The following is a 20,790-nucleotide window of genomic DNA, read 5'->3' as shown; positions in this document are numbered from 1 at the left end:
TTCCAGTCAATAGTGCAATGTAGGCACTGGGGACTGAACTGGGGTACTCTGGAAAAGCAGCAAGTGCTCTTTACTTGCTAATATATCTCCAATCTCTTCATTATCTGGCAATTTTATACAAGTATACACCAAATTTTGATAATTTTTACTTCCCCCATTGCACTTTCTCATCCATCCTCTTTTCCTTTACTTCCTAACAACCCCCTCCTAATTTAATGTTTTTTCTTACTGAATTTAATTATGAAGGTGTGTGTGTGTGTGTGTGTGTGTGTGTGATCTTCAGTGGTATCATCACTGATTTGTCCCCTTTTGTTTTTGAGACATAAGTTCTCTCAGACTGTGGAAAATACTGATTTGGCTTAACTGGCTGGCCTAAAAGCTCAAGGGATCCTCCTGCCTCTGTCTTCCCAGTGTGATGGGGGAGAGTCTTCTGTTTTGTATTAATTTCATTGGTTAAATAAAGAGACTGCCTTGGCCCTAATAGGACAGAAAAGTAGGTAGGCGGAGTAGACAGAACAGAATGCTGGGAGAAAGAAGCTGGGAGAAAGAAGCCAAGTCAGTCAGTCGCCATGATTCTCCGACCCCAGACAGATGTAGGCTAGAATACTTCCTGGTAAGACACCACCTCGTGGTGCTACACAGATATTAGAAATGGGTTAGATCAATATGTAAGAGCTAGCCATTAAGAGGTTATAACTAATGGGCCAGGCAGTGTTTAAAAGAATACAGTTTCAGCATAATTACTTCGGGTAAAGCTAGCCCTGCGGAGCTGGGCAGAACGCAGCCCACTGCAGCTCCTTACTACACCAGTGCTTGGATTACAGGCTATTATAGAGTGTCAATTGTCAGCCCAACACACCTTGGAAAAGAGGAAACCTCAACTGAGGAATCACCTCCATCTGATTGACCTGAGGGCAAGTTTGTTGGGCATTTTTTTTGGTTGCTAATTGATGTGGGAGGGTCCATCCCACTGAAGGTGATGTAACCTCTGGGCAGGCGAGCCTTTGCTGTCTAAGAAAGGTAACCGAGCAAGCCAGGAAAAGGGAGACAATAAGCAGCATTGTGCCATGGTTTCTACTCTAAGCTCTTACCTTGAGTTCCTGCCGTGGCTTCCTTTAGTGACAGACTATAACTTGTAAGCCAAAGGGACCTTTCTTCCCTGAAGTTGCTTTTGGTTGTGGTGTTCATCACAGCAACAGAAAAGCAAACTAGGACACAGGCAAACTTTGCCTTACCTGGAATTTAATGTGCCGCTAGGGATCCAAACTTCGGTCCTCATTTCTATACAACAGGCACCTTACCAACTGAGCCATTGTCCCAGTCTTTGCTGAGAACTTCAGAATGAAGCACATAGTAAGACCTCAGAATATGTATATCGAACAGGTTTTGCAAGTATTTCTGATCTAGACTGAAGTTTGAGAAACATTGGTGTCAGCAGACCACTGGTTATGCCTGGAAGATGATCAAGTTGTTGGTGTAATATGAAATACAGACATCCCTTGCCTTAGGAGAGAATGTCTTCCTGAGAAGTGTGAGTTAATAGAGGTTTTTCAAATTTTCTTTTGTTGTAATTGTACCAGTGGTAATTATCACTTACTAGAAGTCAAAGCTTAAAACTTGTACAGAGAAAATGTTCACATTCTCCTAAACTCTTCAATTTGGGGGGGGGGGGGAACGTAGTCTCTTATAATCAGTTATTAGCTAGCTCTTTCATTTAACTTAAGCAAACTTCAGGCATTAAAACTTAATTGTTGTACCTGCTTCTTGAGTTCTTTAGCATTTTTACCTTTCACCAAATATTTTATGTAAAATTTAAATTTAGAAAGCAGAGTAAATTAAGTTTCATTAATTTTGACAAGCACGATAACATGCTTGTTATAATTATATAAATGAGATTTTTGTGGCTTCCATATCTGTTGTATCTCATGATTACACAAAGGTTTCACATTGGGGCAAGAATATGCTGATTAGATAAGTAACATTTAGTACAAAATTATATTGTATTGGGTGCATTTAAATTTTATACAAAGAACCGACTTAGACTCTGATTATTCAAGTCTCTGATTGCTTTGTCATTCACAGTTTTGATAAATGGTTTAAACATTTAATGAATTGATAATTTGCGATTGAGTCAATAAAATACCACATTGTAAACCTTACTTCTGAAAATGTGAAGATTAGTTGGATTCTCATTCTTTGCATTATTTAACAGTGTATGTATAATTGTTCTATTTTTTTAACTGTCCTTAATCACTTCCACTTGATTTGATAAGCCCTTTGCCAGCTCTCTGGAAGAGTCTCATTTTGACAGGATGATAATAGTACACGGCGTAATGAAATTACCACAATTCCACTGGAGGAGAAGAATGCCTTTCTAGTGTAGAGATGTAGAGTCTCTATTTAGAAAATTCAGTCAGAGGGCAAATGAAATGCCTTCCCAGCTTGTTTCCAAATTATCCATTAACGAAGGCCCATGTCAATCCACGATGTTTTCAGTGTAAAGGAATCTAGGAGAATATAGAACTGAACACTTGAGATTGTTAGAGCTGGTAGGAACTTGGGAGCTCTCAAACTCAAATATCTCAAAGTGCCAGGTAATTATCACAAATGAGTGACAGCCAATAGACTGCAATTCAAGAGGGATTCTTCCTAGGTTGCCTGTGGAAACATGGACTCGGTATTAGCAAGTATTCTGACTGTGAAAGTGACTTCCAAATGTCCTCTTTCCTGGCCAGCCTAGGACCTACTACTTCCTGTCTTCATCACAGATGCTTGGACTTTGGATAACTGCCCGTCTCTGAGGAATGTTGTCTTTTGTATACATGGCACTTGACCCTTGCGACCAGTCTTGAAAATGAACAATGACGGGTTGTTTTCTTAGAAAGTTTCGAGGGAAAAGGGGGACTTTGCATGTTGGAAGTAGAATAGAAAGAGTCAGACACAGAAATGGAGCGAAGTTATGCAAATCACGGTTTATGAAAGGTCTTCAGCTGCTACACAGAGGTCCCTGGAGTGGGACCCCTGAGTATCTGAATCCTCAATGCTACATAAGAAGCCTTATTTAAAGAGCTATCAAAAGACAAGTAAAAAATGGACACAGTAGTTCCAGGAATATGTGTATGGTGCTAATTGGGGATAATTGTTCTTACCTTCTAGAGTTGTGGAATACTATAGCAAGAATTACATGTAGGAAAGAGGTTGAAGTTTAAGGCTATCCTCGGCTATGTAGTAATTCCAGGTCAGCCTCAGTTACAGAGTTCCTGTCTCAAATAAAACGAGAAAGCAAGCAAACAGATAGCAAGGAGAATATGCACACATGTCTAGGTTAGTACCTGATACAAGGAAGGAACTAATATTACCTCTTTGGCTCCTTTCTTGTTTTTTCCCTGTCTGTGTATATACATATTAGCATTGACCTCAACCAAGGCAGGGTGCCAGTGTCTATGGCTCAAGCTCCCCATCCCCATTTGCTGGCTATTACCTGAGCATGCCATTGTCCATACCCATAATTTTCCAGACTCAGGTCTTTAGGGGAACTGATTAAAGATTCTAGATCAGACTCTGGCTGCAGTATTGAAAGCAACTGCACTAGATAGTTGAAGTTTAAGTTGATTTAATGAGGAAATTTAATAAGGGAAATTAAGGCCTCCTTTTGCTGCCAATCTTCCTGTTCTCTGGCTCTTAAATTCTCTTTGCCCCTCTCCTATGGTGTTTCCTGAACCTTGGAGGGGTTGTTGTTAGAGCCATCAAATTTAGGGCTCAGCATGTCACTGTCACTTATTCTTGGGACTTTGGCCATTTCTGAGTTTGGGCATTAACTGCTGCTTGTAAAAAGTGTCTCTGATGCAGGGTGGGCGTGACATCAGTCTCTGGATAAAACAGGGGTGTTTAGAAGGCAACATGACCCTCAAATATAGCAAATATATTTTTTGGTTTGTTACTTTGGCAACTGGGTGAGGACAAATAAACTGTGTTTGATGGCAGTCTTGGCTTGTGTCCAACCTGTCTCTTATTAGTACTTGTGCCATAATTTCAGAAGCAACAGTCACAGCCAGTTAGATTGGAGTAACTGAAATAAAGTTCTTAGGAAGATTACTTTATGCCTTTCTGTAGCATAAATACAAGTGTTTTCGCTGCCACTTGTTTTCAACCTTCACTGGCCACTGAATGTCACTGTGGTTCCAAGGAAATGCAATAAACATAAGACTCCTTTGGTCTTAGCAATGACTCTGAAGGCTTGGTTTAAAAAATGAATAGTTAAATTGGCTCCAATATTCTCTAGATGCCTTGTGCAATAACTGCAGTGCACCATTTCTGTTTAATAATTCATTGGTGGTGGTAAATCAACAATGGGAACAAAATATCTGAGTCAATACTTCCAAGCCTTCAAGTCCTATACAGCAAAACTCAAAAGCCCCAGGTTGTGATTCTGGTTGTGCCTAACTCTTATTAGATTTCTTCAATGGACAAATGGAGAAACCGAGTTAAAGACAGAAGGCAGACTCAGAGGCAGGAAGGAGTTACCTAAGAGAGGGCAAACACAGAAAGGCAGGAAGGAAGGAGTTAACTACTAGAGGGCAGACACAGAGAGGCAGGAAGGACTTGCTGCAGGTGGCCATGTCAGAGGAGCAGCATGAGGCCATTAAGGTTCGGGAAAGCCAGCCCAACAGGATGCAAAACTCAGAGGGCTGCATCTTGGGTAGGAAAGGCCCCTAGAACCTCAGCCCCAGAATGTGTCTTGCTACTGCTGTGTTTGCTGCTACCATTTTTTCTCTAGTATCTGGCATGGTGTGAACGGGTGTGGGGATATCACCACTGCTCCTAATGTGGTGTGATTATCTCATGGAAACACCCAATTCTACTGGGCATTTTTACCTGTGGATTATTATAAAAACGATTTCCTCCTAAGGTGTACTGTTTAACTTAAGCAAAGATTTTATACAGTAAGTGTTAGTTTAAATAGGATTTTAGTGATTGAGGGTCTTTAATAAATAAAGTAAGGGATTATGGTATAGTTTAGCTTAGTGTGAAAACTAATACAGCTAAAAGTAAGATATGGTGTTGCCCCTGCCTGTGAAAAAACTGGGGCTGCAGAGGATAGAAAAATAAGAATAAGAAAATGTCTCACAGCTAGTTTCTTTTGAGGAACTGTATAGACTGTGACTTAGGTTAATGAGTAAGAGAAAGAGCTGAGTCTTAGAAGCCCAGATAGCTCAGGTTCTTTTATTTTTTTCCTATTAATTAATTAATTAATTAATTAATTTATTTATTTAAGATTTCTGTCTCTTCCCCACCGCCGCCTCCCCTTTCCCTCCCCCTCCCCCAATCAAGTCCCCCTCCCTCGTCAGCCCAAAAAGCAATCAGGGTTCTCTGCCCTGTGGGAAGTCCAAGGACCACCCACCTCCATCCAGGTCTAGTAAGGTGAGCATCCACGAAACTGCCTAGGCTCCCACGAAACCAATAGGTCCAGTAGAATCAAAAACCCGTTGCCATTGTTCTTGAGGTCTCAGTAGTCCTCCTTGTCCGCTATGTTCAGCGAGACCAGTTTTGACCCAGGCTTTTTCAGACCCAGGCCAGCTGGCCTTGGTGAGTTCCTGATAGAACATCCCCATTGTCTCAGTGTATGGGTGCACCCCTCGCGGTCCTGAGTTCCTTGCTTGTGCTCTCTCTCCTTCTGCTCCTGATTTGGACCTTGAGATTTCAGTCCGGTGCTCCAATGTGGGTCTCTGTCTCTGTCTCCTTTCATCGCCTGATGAAGTTTAATATTCAGGAGGATGCCTATATGATTTTCTTTGGGTTCTCCTTCTTATTTAGCTTCTCTAAGAACCCGAATTATAGGTTCAATGTCCTTTATTTATGGCTAGAAACCAAATATGAGTGAGAACATCCCATGTTCCTCTTTTTGGGTCTGGCTTACCTCACTCAGGATGGTGTTTTCTATTTCCATCCATTTGCCTGCAAACTTCAAGAAGTCCTTGTTTTTTACTGCTGAGTAGTACTCTAATATGTATATATTCCATACTTTCTTCATCCATTCTTCAATTGAAGGGCATCTAGGTTGTTTCCAGGTTCTGGCTATTACAAACAATGCTGCTATAAACATAGTAGAGCATATACGTTTGTTGTGTGATAAGGCCTCTCTTGGGTATATTCCCAAGAGTGGTATTGCTGGGTCCATGGGTAGGTTGATCCCAAATTTCCTGAGAAACCTCCACACTGCTTTCCAGAGTGGTTGCACAAGTTTGCATTCCCACCAGCAATGGATGAGTGTACCCCTTTCTCCACAACCTCTCCAGCAAAGGCTATCATTGGTGTTTTTGATTTTAGCCATTCTGACAGGTGTAAGATGGTATCTTAAAGTTGTCTTGATTTGCATTTCCCTGATCGCTAAGGAAGTTGAGCATGACCTTAGGTGTCTTTTGGCCATTTGAACTTCTTCCATTGAGAGATCTCTGTTCAGCTCAGTGCCCCATTTTATAATTGGGTTGATTAGCCTTTTACAGTCTAGTTTCTTGAGTTCTTTATATATTTTGGAGATCAGACCTTTGTCAGTTGCGGGGTTGGTGCTCAGGTTCTTTTAATCTTAACACTGAGAGACGTGTTTACAGGTTTTGGTATGCATTATAGCTAAAACAAAGCTTTAAATGTGATTTAAGGTTAGGGCAATCTTAACAAAGCAATCTACAGATTCAATGCAATGCCCATCAAAATCCCAGCAAAATTCTCCAAAGACCTCAAAAGAACGGTACTCAACTTCATATGAAAAAGCAAAAAACCCAGGATAGCCAAAACAATCCTGTACAATAAAAGAACTTCTGGAAGCGTCACAATCCCTGACTTCAAACTCTACTACAGAGCTACAGTACTGAAAATAGTCTGGTATTGGCATAGGAACAGACAGGAGGACCAATGGAACCTAATAGAAGACACGGATATCAATCCACACATCTTTGAATACATGATTTTTGACAAAGAAGCCAAAGAAAATATCAAATGGAAAAAAGAAAGCATATTTAACAAGCGGTGCTGGCATAACTGGATATCAACCTGTAGAAGAATGAAAATAGACCCATATCTATAGACCATGCACAAAACTCAAGTCCAAGTGAATCAAATACCTCAACATAAAGCCAGCCACACCCACACTGAACCTTATAGAAGAGAAAGTGGGAAGAAATACACTTGAATGCATTGGTACAGGAGACCAATTCTTAAATATAACCACAGCAGCACAGACACTGAGAGAAACAATTAATAAATGGGACCTCCTGAAACTGAAAACCTTCTGTAAAGAGAAGGAAACAGTCAACAAAACGACAGCCCACAGAATGGGAAAAGATCTTCACTAATTCCACATTAGACAGAGGTCTCATCTCCAAAATATACAACAAACAAAAGAAATTGGTCACCAAAAGAACACATAATCCAATTTAAAAAATGGAGTACAGACCTGAACAGAGAACTCTCAACAGAGGAATCTAAAATGGCTGAAAGACACTTAAGGCAATAAATGTTCAACATCCTTACTCATCAGAGAAATGCAAATCAAAACAACTCTGAAATTTCATCTTACACCTGTAAGAATGGCAAAAATCAAAAATACTGATGACAACTTATGCTGGAGAGGTTGTGGGGAAAAGGGAACACGTCTGCATTGCTGGTGTGTTGAAATAGGAGCGGCAGGGCTGCTTCCCTGGCACCCAGCCGCCCTCTTGGCTAGGTTATGCCCAGAAATAATTACACGGAAACTGTATTCTTTCAAACACTGCCTGGCCCGGCTAGTTCCAGCTTCTTATTGGCTAGCTCTTACATATTGTTCTAACCCATTTCTAATATTCTGTGTAGCCCACGAGCTGGCTTACCAGGGAGGATCTTAACCTGCATCTGTCTGGCGTGGGAGCATCATGTCGACTCCTCCACTAAGCTTCTTTCTCCCAGAATTCTCTTCTGTTTTCTCCACCCACCTAAGGGTGGGCCTATCAAGGGGCCTAGGCAGTTTCTTTATTAATAAGAAATCACTCCCACATCACTGGTGTAAATGCAAGCTGGTACAACCCCTTTGGACGTCAGTGTGGCAATTTATCAGAAAATTAGAAAAAAACTTTCCTCAAGACCCAGCAATACCACTTCTGGGTATATATCCAAAGGATGTTAAACCGTGGTACAGGGACATGTGCTCAACTATGTTCATAGCAGCTTTGTTTGTCATAGCCAGAACCTGGGAACAACCTAAATGCCCCTCGACTGAAGAATAAATAAGGAAAATGTGGTACATTTACACAATGGAGTATACACAGCAGAAAAAGTAATGACAACTGGAATTTTGCAGGAAAATAAATGGAGCTAGGAAACATTATTTTGAGTGCGGTAACCCAGATACAGAAAGACAATTATCATATATACTCACTCATAGGTGGTTTTTAAACATAAAGCAAAGAAAACCTACCTAAAAAACACAATCCCAGAGATCTTCGGCAACAATGAGGACACTAAGAGAGACTTATATAGATCTAATCTCCATGGGAAATAGAAAAAGACAAGATCTGAGTAAATTGGGAGCATGGGGACCTTGGGGGAGGATTGAAGCGGGGAGGGAGCAGCAGGGAGGGGAGCAGAGAAAAACACAGAGCTCAATAAAAATCAATAATAAATAACCAAAGAGAAACAACAACATAAGGTTAGATTAAAATGTATTTTTAAATTATTTTGAAGTAAAAAAAAATCTTTCCACATCTTTCCACTTCCCCACCCACTCAGAGGATGTGCAAAGAACTCTGGGTATGGTCGACTCCAAGGAAACTGTCTTTCAGACATAACGAGACTGATGTACACATGAACTCACAGACACTGTGGCAGACATTACCTTCTTTTTGTTTGTCTGTTTTTTTTTTAAAGACATAGTCCAGGCTGTCCTCAAACTCACAGAGATCTACCTACTCTTCCTCCCAAGTGCTGGGACTAAAGGCATGCACCATTATACCTGGCTAACCACTATCTTTTTAATCCAAGAAGCTGGGATTACTCCCAAGAGACTGCCAGGAAGGTCAGTTCTATTGGTAGTTCATCATAGAAGGAGGTGGAGGTCCCTAACTTCTATGGCCCCTCCCAGCTGCATGTAATTCTGTCCCAGGTACATGTGATCTTGGGAGATGCCGCCTCCCATTTCCCTCCCCCTCTCCCAATCAAGTCCCCCTCCCTCGTCAGCCCAAAGAGCAATCAGGGTTCCCTGCCCTGTGGGAAGTCCAAGGACCACCCACCTCCATCAGGTCTAGTAAGGTGAGCATCCAAACTGCCTAGGCTCCCACAAAGCCAGTACGTGCAGTAGGATCAAAAACCCATTGCCATTGTTCTTGATTTGTTTTTCTATCCAAAAATTTACACTTCCTCCCCTTCTCCCATTCCCTTCCTGCTCCCCCATTCACCCTCCTCCCTTCCCTTCCCTCCTTAAGAGAAGGCAGGGAACCCTGCCCTGTGGGAAGTCCAAGGACCTTCCCCTACATCCAGAACCAGGAAGCTTTGCATCCAAACAGACTAGGGTCCCAAAAAGCCATTACATGCAGTAGAAATAACTCCCAGTGCCTTTATTAATGGCTTCTTAGTCAGCCCCCATTGTCAGCCACATTCAGAGAGTCCAGTTAGATTGCATGCTCATTCAGTCCTGGTCCAGCTGGATTTGGTGAGCTCCCATTAGAACAGGCACACTGTCTCAGTGGGGGATGTCCCCAGCTAGGTCCTTGGGCAGCAAAGTAGAGGGTGCTTGAACTGGCCTTGCACCACTATCACAATGATGATTATCTCGAATATCACCAGAGAATTTTCGTCCGGCGATGGATGGAGATAGAGACAGAGACCCTCATCAGAGGAACGGACTGAGTCCCCAAGGTCCAGTTGAAGAGCAGAAGGAGGGAGAAGATGAACAAGGAAGTCTGGACCGTGAGGGGTTGGTTCACCCACTGAGACAGTGTGCCTGTTCTCTTTCTCTTACAGGCCTCACCAAGTCCTTTGGTAATTTCTGTAGTTATGCATCAAAATACATCTAAAAGTGGATTTGTTTTTAACAACTTGACAGCTACTACTCTGATGTAAACATTATTTTCTCTTCCATCTAGACTCAATTATCTTCTAAATGTCCTTTGTCTTCTACAGTACCTTTCTCAACATAAAGGCTAGATGGCCTTCTCAAAACTCGAGTTAAATTATATCATTCTCTTGTGAAAAGCTCCAGTAGATCTTCCTTTATCTCAGAGCAAATCCCCCTCATCCTGTTGACCTGTAAGTGTCTCCATGGCATCACTCACGGACTTATCACCTATTACTCTCACCTCTTCTTGCTTGCTGCACTACAGCCTTAGTAAGTTTATTGCTGTTCCTAAACACATCAAGTGTTCTTATACTTCCATGTTTTTGCATTTGATATTCTAAATCCCTTAGTGATCTTTACCTAAATATTAGCAGAGATCATGGACCATTTAAAGGCCTTTCCTTAAGAGTTGACCACAATTATTTTTATGCAAATTGTGTCTTTAGGATTGTGATCTCAGGAAACAGGAGTGAAGAGGAAAAGAAGCACACAAAGGAGAGGGTGAGTTTATATGATGACCACCTACAGAGTTGACCACAGTGATGAGCAATTGCTTTTCCAATCCTGCTGGGTGTCTTAAGTGGTTTAGGATATGTGCATCAACACCATGTTCTGGGGATTACAAAAAGACAGACTTTCTCACTAACTGCTTATCCCCTACGTAGAAATGGCTATGTAAACAGTGGGACTCAACGCGGAATAGCATAGAACACCTTGCCAAAAGTTATTAGGAGGCTCAAGACAGAAGTGGCAGTAGTCAGAGAAACCTGAAGCATGAGGCAGGAGCCTCAGTGTACAGCTATTATAAGATAGAGTCTCATTGACTCCACTTGAAGCTGTTTGAATCCTCTGTGAAACTACTTACCACTGCTATGACTGAAATAAAGAAAAAATCTAAGGGAATTCTGAAGTGTTTCACAAGGGGAGTCTAATGAACCTTGTCATGCTTTATGCTTTTCTCTATCTTAATTATCTTTATAGCATTTATTTGCAAAATACTTGCCTACTTCTTCTTTTAGAATGTAAACGATGCAATACAGGAACTATATTTTATTTTTATTATGGTCACTGCACCTAGAACTTTCTCTGGGTTATAATGAGTACTCGTTCCATTTCTATTGAATGAATGAATCAACAAATATATAAGAACCTGATCTCTGAAGCCCAATGGCCTACAATGAATGATCCATGTCAATGTATATTAATTGTGTGTCAAAGCCTCTCTGTTTGTGGTTCCACTATATTTATATAGGAAGTTGGTTGAGTTATCAGTAATATTTATAGCTGTTCAGTTCATGCTCAAGCATTTTTAACATGCATTATTATTATGCAGTTTTATAGATACTCTGTAAACAAGAAAGAATATCCTTAAAGTATCCTAACTGTGAAACTGGAGGAGAGTACTAGAATAGACTTGTTAATTTTGCATTTTGATTACTGGGTGCACTTGTGGTCTGTACATCACTAACCTGGTGGCTCTGGGTTGTTTACAAAAGCTGGCTCAGCACACATTGGAGACAGCAGGGCAGTAAATGACACTTCTCTTGCTTACTGTTTCAGTTCTTACTTGAGTTCCTGTCCTGACTTCCCTCAGTGATGAACAGCTATGTGGAAGTCTAATCCAAGTAAATCCTTTTCTCCCCACATTGATCTTGGTCAGAGTGTTTTATTGCAGCAACAGAAAGTAAGTCAGAACATGACCTGATATTTTTAGGAGTCAGTTGGCTGAGTCATGCAGAGATGAAAATATAAACACAAAGTTAAGATGCCTTGGATATGTGTTCTTAGCCTCGCTGTACTCAATGAAACAAATGTAAAGGGGGCACAAAGAAGGGTTAGACTGGAAATGCAAGAGTTGTAAGCAAGACAGTAACTAACATGGCAAGAAATCTTCCTCACTCAACCCAGAAAACATGCAAAGTATTTTACCTTCTTTTACAGAGATCAGTTACACTTCCATTAAATTTTAGAGGTTTTTCTGGAGGTAGATTTGGGAAAGAGAAGACTATTGCTAATGATGGAAGTTCAGAACTTTTGAAACTTAATGTATACAATTTGCATACGCATATGATCATGGAATTAATATATTAGGGATATATGGTACAGTAGTTCATTTCTATTTTTCTCACGTCTATTATTTTTGTTCAGATTGATATATTTATTTGCAGATATTGATTTTGTTTGGGTGGTAGATGTAGATGTGAAAAGTTATAGGCTATCTCAGAACTTACATTAGGTCAAGTCCTCTTGCTAGAAAAAAGCTTTAGTATGGACATAGCAAATAAGGATGATTCTTACTTTTCATTTGTAACGAAGACCACTGGTTGACTGACAAAAGAAAGCTTCTTTTTCCAATACCACAGTGCATAGCTATCTTCTAGTCACTCATTTAGAGATTGATTTGACCACTGGACTATGTTCTGTCTAGCTGAATGTAAATGAAAATTACATGCCACATTTCCAGACCTCGGATGTGTAATTATGTCTTTTTACATTATAATCTATGATAACCTGTGACCAAGCAGATGACATCTATAGGCTGAAGGGATCAATGAACTGAAGTCAGATTACTAAATGAGAATGGAGAAGTGCTGTTTTCCTTACCAGGTCAAAGTAATTGTCATATTACCTAGAATACATATCATTCACTTACATTTTCATTTATTTAATTTTACCTGTATGGGTACTTTTTGCCTGCATATATTTCCTTTTTTATTAAAATTATATATATATATTATTTTTTAAAAAGAAAACAAACTATCTTTTCATTATACATACCAATCCAAGTTCCCACTCCCTCTCCTCCTCCTATTCCCTCCACCTATCTCCTGATCACATCCCTCATTCACTCCTCAGAGAGGGTAAGGTACATTGCTTTGGGGAAGGTCCAAGGCCCTCCCTTGGTGCAGGAAAAAATGTCTATATTCTGTCAATTATATTTTAAATAAATGTTGGTTGGCCAGTAGCCAGGCAGGAAGTATAGGCGAGACAACCACACAGGGAGTAGAAGTGGGTCAATGAGAACAGGAGAATTCTGGGAAGAGGGAAGCCCCCTCTACAGTTTGACCCAGCCAGAGAAGCAAGATGTGACAACCCTGCTGAAAAAGGTACTGAGCCATGTGGCTACCATATATAGAATAATGGGCTAATATAAATAAGAGTTAATAAGAAGCCTGAGCTAATGGGTCAATCAGTTTATAGTTAATGTAGACTCTCTGTGTGATTTCTTTGGGACTTAACGATTGCAGGAGCTGTGCAGGACAGAAAACTAAGTCAACACTTCCTACTATATCTAGGCTGAGCAAAGTATCTGTCCAAAGAGAATAGGTTCCCTAAAAGCCAGTACAAGCAGTAGGGATAAATCCTGCTGTCACTGCCAGTGGCCCCTCAGTCTGCCCCAGCCATGCAACTGTCAACCACATTCAGGACTAGTTTTGTCCTATGCTTGTTCCTTCCCAGTCTGGCTGGTGTTGGTGAGCTCCCATTAGCTAAAGTAGAGTGTGTCAGTGGATGTGCCCATCATGGCCTTGACCTCTTTACTCATATTCTCATTCTTCCAACTCTTCAATTGGACTCTCAAAGTATTCCGATGTTGGTCTCTGCTTCTGTTTCCATCAGTGGCTGGGTGAAGGTTCTATGGTGATATTTAAGAAATTCATCAGTGTCTGTGCTACTGGGGTTATATTTAGGAAGTGGTCTCCTGTGCCCATGCATTAAAGGCTACTTTTCACTTTCTCTTCTATCATGTTCAGTGTGGTCAGATTTATATGAGGTCATTAATGCATTTGGACTTGAGTTTTGTGCATGGGGATAGATATGGATCTATTTTCATTCTTCTGCATGTTGACATCCAGTTATGCCAGCACCATTTGTTGAAGATGCTTTCCTTTTTATTGTGTAATTTTAGTTTCTTCGTAAAAAATCAGATGTTCATAGGTGTGTGGATTAATATCCGGGTCTTCAATTAGATTCCATTGGTCAACCTCTCTGCTTTTATGCCAGGACCAAGCTGTTTATTATTACTGTATCTCTGTAATAGAGTTTGATGTCAGGAATGGTAATGCCTCCAGAAGCTCCTTTATTAGACAGGATTTTTTTAGGCTATCCTGTTTTTTTTTCCCATATGAAGTTGAATATTGTTCTCTCAAGGTCTGTGAAGAACTGTGTTGGGGTTTTGATGGGGATTGTATTGAATCTATAGATTGCCTTTTGCAGGACTGCCATTTTTATTATATAGATCCTACCTATCCAAGAGCATGGAAGATATTTTTATTTTCTGGTATCTTCCTCAATTTCTTTCTTCAATGACTTAAAGTTCTTGTTGAATAGGTCTTTCACTTCCTTGGTTAGAGTTACCCCAAGATATTTTATGTTATTTGTGGCTATTGTGAAAGGTGATATTTCTCTGATTTCCCTCTCAGTTTCTTTATCACTTGTGTATAAGAGGGCTACTGATTTTTTGGAGTTGATCTTGTATCCTGCCACATTACTAAAGGTGTTTATCAGCTGTAGGAGTTCCCTAGTAGAGTTTTTTTTTTTGGGATTACTTATATATACTATCATATCATCTGCAATTAACAAAAGTTTGACTTCTTCCTTTCCAATTTGAATCCCCTTGATCTCCTATTGTTGTCTTATTGCTATAGCCAGAACTTCAAGAACTGTTGAAGAGATATGGAGAGAGTGGACATCTTTGTCTTGTTCCTGCTTTTAGTGGAATCACTTTGAGTTTCTCTCCATTTAATTTGGTATTGACTGTTGGCTTGCTGTATATTGTTTTTATTATATTTAGATATGTTTCTTATATCCCTGGTTTCTCCAAGACCTTAATTATGAAGGGATGTTGGATTTTGTCTAATGCCTTTTTAGCATCTAATAAATGATCAAATGTTTTTTTCTTTCAGTTTATTTATATGGTAGATTACATTAATAGATTTTCATATATTGAACCATCCCTGCATCTCTGGGATGAAGCCAACTTGATCATGGTAGATGATTTTTTAATGTGTTTTTGGAGTCAGTTTGCCAGTATTTTATTGAGTATTTTTGCATCAGTGTTCTTGAGTGATATTGGTCTGTAATTCTCTTTCTTGGTTGAGTCTTTGTGTGGTTTTGGTATTAGGGTAATTGCAGCCTCATAAAAAGTGTTTGGCAATGTTCCTTCTGTTTTCATTATGTTTAACACTTTGAGGGGTATAGGTATTAGCTCTTTTTGGAAGTTCTGGTAGAATTCTGGACTAAAACCATCCGGCCCTAGGCTTATTTTAGTTGGGAGGTTTTTGATGGCAGCTTTTATTTCCTTACAGTTTATAGGTCTACTTAAATTGTACACTTGGTCTTTTTTAATTTTTTTATACTTGGTCTTGATTTAATTTTGGTATATAGTATCCAGAAAATTGTCCATTTCTTTTACATTTTCAAAATTAGTGGAGTACAGGTTTTTGTAGTATGACCTAATGATTCTCTGAATTTCCTCAGTGTTTGTTGTTATGTCCCCCTTTTCATTTCTGCTTTTGTTAATTTGGATGTTCTCTCTCTGACTTTTGATTAGTTTGGATAAGGGTTTGTCTATCTTGTTGATTTTCTCAATGAACCAGTTCTTTGTCTCACTGATTCTTTGTATTATTTTCTTGGCTTCTATTTTGTTGATTTCAGCCATCACTTTGATTATTTTTCTATCTTTTACTCCTCCTGGGTGAGTTTGCTTCTTTTTGTTCTAGAACTTTCAGGTGTGCTGTTAAGTTACTGATGTGAGCTTTTTCCACTTTGTTTATGTGGACACTTAGTGCTATGAACTTTCCTCTTATAATTTCTTTCTCCCATTGTGCCTTCATTTTCATTGAATTCTAGGAAGTGTTTAATTTCTTTTTTATTAGTATTAGCAAACAGTTATTTTATTGAAACAGTCAAAATCTAGCCAGGTAGCTCTTAAGAACAATCTAAAATCAAGTTTTAATCTTATAACTTTAGCAATATATAACTGAACACTTACATTCAAATGTATAGAACACAATTCGTTTCATACTGAAAAACACTGTAACAAAACTTGGAGTGCATGGCAGCAAGCTAGCACTCCCTTTGCCAATTCTATAGTTGTTGTAAATTCAACTCTGTAAACACACTCAGCAAATCACAGCACTGGGGAGAGGTCAGGTGCTCTGACATGTTTTTTTATAATTTGTGATAGCAGAGGGAACCAATTCTTAGACTATTACATAAAAATAAATCTTAAAGACAAAGCATTTTTATGTACACACACACACACACACACACACACAATGCTGACCTGTCACAGACAGTGTCAAATTTATACACTGGACTTGTTGGCAGCGTCCTATACACATTGAGAACTTACTAGTAAAATAAACAAACAGCGTCAAATGTATCTGAGATGGTCTGTTCCATCTGTAAGGATGGGGTGCTGCTCTGAGGCAACTAACTGCTCACTGCTGCTTCTCAAAGGCAAAGACCAAGTAGATACTTGTAGCTTCCCATTCTGACTTACTTAAGGTTCCCAGAGGTAACCTTACAGGACTGTTCTTCATGTACTCGGCAGCATGTGCATAATCTCCGACCTTTTCAGAGGCCAGTTTAGAGTTATCTTTTGCAGGGTATTGCTCTAGGGCCTGCATTCATTTTAAGAGCAGTTTGTTTTTATTGTTCTTAATCTTTTCTTCATAGAAATCCTGAAATTTTTTTTATATATTAGCTTCATATTGTACTTCTTTGGCATTTCAGTTAGCAATGGAAAATAGACCAAGAATTCAGGGACATCCACAACACCTTCCAAGTTGAAGTCATATTTGCAGCCAAATAAAGGATAACTTCCTTTCTTCTGGAATTTCACAGTGTATATTTCATTTCCAAATGATTCTGTTTTTGAATCTTCAAGGTGTCTTATCAGTTCGAAGCTATTGGGGGTGGTACCTTCAAATTAGATTGGATGTAAAGAAGCATTTAACATGATACATTATATTCTTTAAAAGGTTATGGGGAAGTAGTTGTTTGAAACAACTCATATAACATACAACATACAAGAAACTCTACATAAGAAACATTGTGAAACAAGAAGCAGGGAATGGAAATATTCAAAAGCAAGAAAGAAGAAAGACTTGTAACCAATCAAGAATGCATAATTGTAATTAGCACCAAAGAAATATTAAAAACTAAAATTAGCCAGGTGGTGGTTGTTCATGCCTTTAATCCCAGCATTCAGGAGGCAGAGGGGACAAATCTCTGTGAGTTCAAGGCCAGTCTGGTCGACAGAGTTCCAGGACAGTATCCAAAGCTACAGAAAAACCCTGTCTTGAAAAAAAAAAACCAAAAAAAAAAAAAAAACGAATAAAGCTATTTGGTAATGATAAAGGTCTAGTCAGTCTAGAATACTCTAGTAATGTAATGACAGTACATAAATCACCTAATATAAAGGATAAAAGACAGTAGGTTATGCTTTATTATTGTTCATTTTTTTAATTCGAGGCAGTTTCTCTGTAGCTTTAGGTCTTAGACCAGGCTGGCCTTGAACTCACAGAGATTTGCCTGCCTCAGCTTCCCAAGTGCTAGGAGTAAAGGTGTGCACCAATACTGCCTGGCTATGTTTTCAATGGTTGTGATATGCACTAAAAATGGAATTTCACAGCTCTTCTCCCTATTTTTGGGCTCTTTAGATACGCCTGGTTAAAATAAGGGGTTACAAAACAAAACAAAAAGTCAGTATTGTGGTAAAGGAACCTGAAAGAGGAGGGCAGAGTGGCGGGACTAGGAGAGAGATAAAAGAGGGTTAGGATGAACATAAAGCAAATGTACTATATACATGTACAAAACTGCCTAAGATCAAATGCAATCAATAAAAATGAAGGTGATTATATGGGGCCTATAGATCACTTTCAGTAATAAAACAGTTTTCACAATATTAATTTTGGCCAATGCAAATCTGGGAATTCTTTCCATGTACTAGAATCTTCTTCAATTTCTTTCTTCAATATTTCAAAATTTAATGATCTGTAGATTCAGTGCAATTCTACCAGAATTCCGATAAAATTCTTCACAGAAATAGAAACACACCACCCTAAAATACACACAGAAGCAAAAAAAAAAAGGAGAACTAGAAAGGAACTCTAAAAAGGGCAATGTAACCCTAAGTAGAAAGATGAATGTTTGAGACAACACAGTACCTGTTCTTGAATTATTTGACAGAGTCATAATAACAAAAATAATATGCTGCTGGCACAAAAATAAACCTAAGAACCAATGGAATTAAATATAGGACCCAGAAATAAACCCACACAGGGAAAGGACAGCTCCTTTGACAAATACTTCTGGAAAAACATGATATATATATAGGATGAGTCCAGATCTTTTTGTCTCTTACCCTGCCAAAAAAAAAAAAACCTATTCAATTCAAAATGGATCAAACAAGTCATTGTAAAATCTGAAACCCTGAAATTGCTAGAGGAGCACATGGGCAAGACAGACATGTCAAGACTGGGCATAAGCAAGGACTTTCTGAAAAGATTTACTTCACCAATAAATAATCTTAAAACTAGATAAATGGGATCACATGAAACTAAAATACCGTTGCTAGGCAAGAGGAAACAATCAGTGAAGTGAAAACAGCCTACAGAATGGGAGAAAATCATTGCCAGCTCTATGTATGGCCAGGGTTTAATGTCCAGATGATATGAAAACTCAGATATTAAATATCCACTTTAAATAAACCATCCAGTCAGCCAGTAGAAAATGAATTATTAAATTGTCCACCAAATGAGAAATACAAATGGTGAATAAATATTTAAAAAATGTTTAATACCCCTAGTTATCAGGCAAACACCAATTAAAACTGATTTGAGAGTTTATTGCACCCCAGGCAGTATATCTAACATCAAGAAAACAAATAGCCATAAATGCTGGTGAGTGTATGGTGCAAAGAAAATTCTGATCACTATTGGTATGCAAGTAAACTGGTGTAGCCACTGTGGAAATCAGTGTGGAGGGTTTGAAAAGAATATTATAGGAGCAAGAAGGGTCAAAGACATCACAATAAACACACAGAAACAACTAACATGGCCCATGGGCACTCACAGAGACTGGACCAACAACCAGGGAGCCTGCCTGGGACTGACCTAGACCCTCTACATATATGTGACAGTTGTATAGCTTGGTCTGCTTGTGAGACTTTTAATAATATGCTGTCCCTGATGCTTTGGCTGGTTCCTGAGAACCTATTCCTTATACTGGGTTGCCTTGCCTGGCCTGAGTACAACAGGAGGTGCTCAATCTTACTGCAACTTGATTTGCCATGTTTTTTTTTAATTTATTTATTAATTAATTAATTAAAGATTTCTGTCTCTTCCCCACCACCGCCTCCCCTTTACATCCCCTCCCCCAATCAAGTCCCCCTCCCTCGTCAGTCCAAAGAGCAATCAGGGTTCCCTGCCCTGTAGGAAGTCCAAGGACCACCCACCTCCATCCAGGTCTAGTAAGGTGAGCATCCAAACTACCTAGGCTCCCACAAAACCAATAGGTGCAGTAGGATCAAAAACCCATTGCCATTGTTCTTGGGGTCTCAGTAGTCTTCATTGTCTGCTATGTTCAGCGAGACCGGCTTTAACCCAGGCTTTTTCAGCTGGCCTTGGTGAGTTCCCTATAGAACATCCCCATTGTCTCAGTGTGTGGGTGCACCCCTCGCGGTCCTGAGTTCCTTGCTCATGCTCTCTCTCCTTCTGCTCCTGATTTGGACCTTGAGATTTCAGTCTGGTGCTCCAATGTGGGTCTCTGTCTCTGTCTCTGTCTCCTTTCATCGCCTGATGAAGGTTAATATTCAGGAGGATGCCTATATGTTTTTCTTTTGGTTCTCCTTCTTATTTAGCTTCTCTAAGAACCGGAATTATAGGCTCAATGTTCTTTATTTATGGCTAGAAACCAAATATGAGTGAGTACATCCCATGTTCCTCTTTTTGGGTCTGGCTTACCTAACTCAGGATAGTGTTTTCTATTTCCATCCATTTGCCTGCAAACTTCAAGAAGTCCTTGTTTTTTACTGCTGAATAGTACTCTAAAATGTATATATTCCATACTTTCTTCATCCATTCTTCAATTGAAGGGCATCTAGGTTGTTTCCAGGTTCTGGCTATTACAAACAATGCTGCTATGAACATAGTAGAGCATATATTTTTGTTGTATGATAAGGCCTTTCTTGGGTATATTCCTAAGAGTGGTATTGCTGGGTCCAGGGGTAGGTTGATCCCGAATTTTCTGAGAAACCGCCACACTGCTTTCCAGAGTGGTTGCACAAGTTTGCATTCCCACCAGCAATGGATGAGTGTACCCCTTTCTCCACAACCTCTCCAGCAAAGGTTTAGGATAGCAGTCTTAAGTGACTTCAAGATGTATTATTAACTCCGGCTGTGAGGTCGGTAGAAGTTCCATCTCTTAGGATGTTTGAGATATTTCCATAATCTTGTGTCACACAGTCAGGAAGGGCACCAAACCCTCCAGTCCCACACTGTGATCTGATGGGCTGAGAACTCACCATGGGAAGACCAAATGTGATCGACCCTCTTACTCATGAGAAACTTCAGGAAAAAGAGAGGCTGCATGGGTGTCAGGGTGCTCGGATGTGCATTCATTTCTGTAGCAAACTCTCCATTTGCCCAGCCAAGTTAGGACCTGATTACACAGGAAGCAGGGCCTCAGGAAATCCAGGCCTC

At 39.7% G+C, this 20,790-nt stretch overlaps 1 pseudogene; it reads right to left on the bottom strand.

Moving 5' to 3' along the window:
* Positions 1-16,462: 16,462 nt before the first annotated feature.
* Positions 16,463-20,709, bottom strand: LOC126486576 (mRNA cap guanine-N7 methyltransferase-like; annotated as a pseudogene).
* Between the last annotated feature and the right edge of the window lie 81 nt (positions 20,710-20,790).

This window comes from Alexandromys fortis, unplaced genomic scaffold, assembly GCF_014885135.2.
Source record: "Alexandromys fortis isolate MF-2015 unplaced genomic scaffold, M_Fortis_MF-2015_v1.1 scaffold_114, whole genome shotgun sequence".
Lineage (NCBI taxonomy): Eukaryota > Metazoa > Chordata > Mammalia > Rodentia > Cricetidae > Alexandromys > Alexandromys fortis.
The sequence above is the reverse complement of the archived record's forward strand: the minus strand, read 5'-3'. Positions and strand labels throughout refer to the sequence as shown.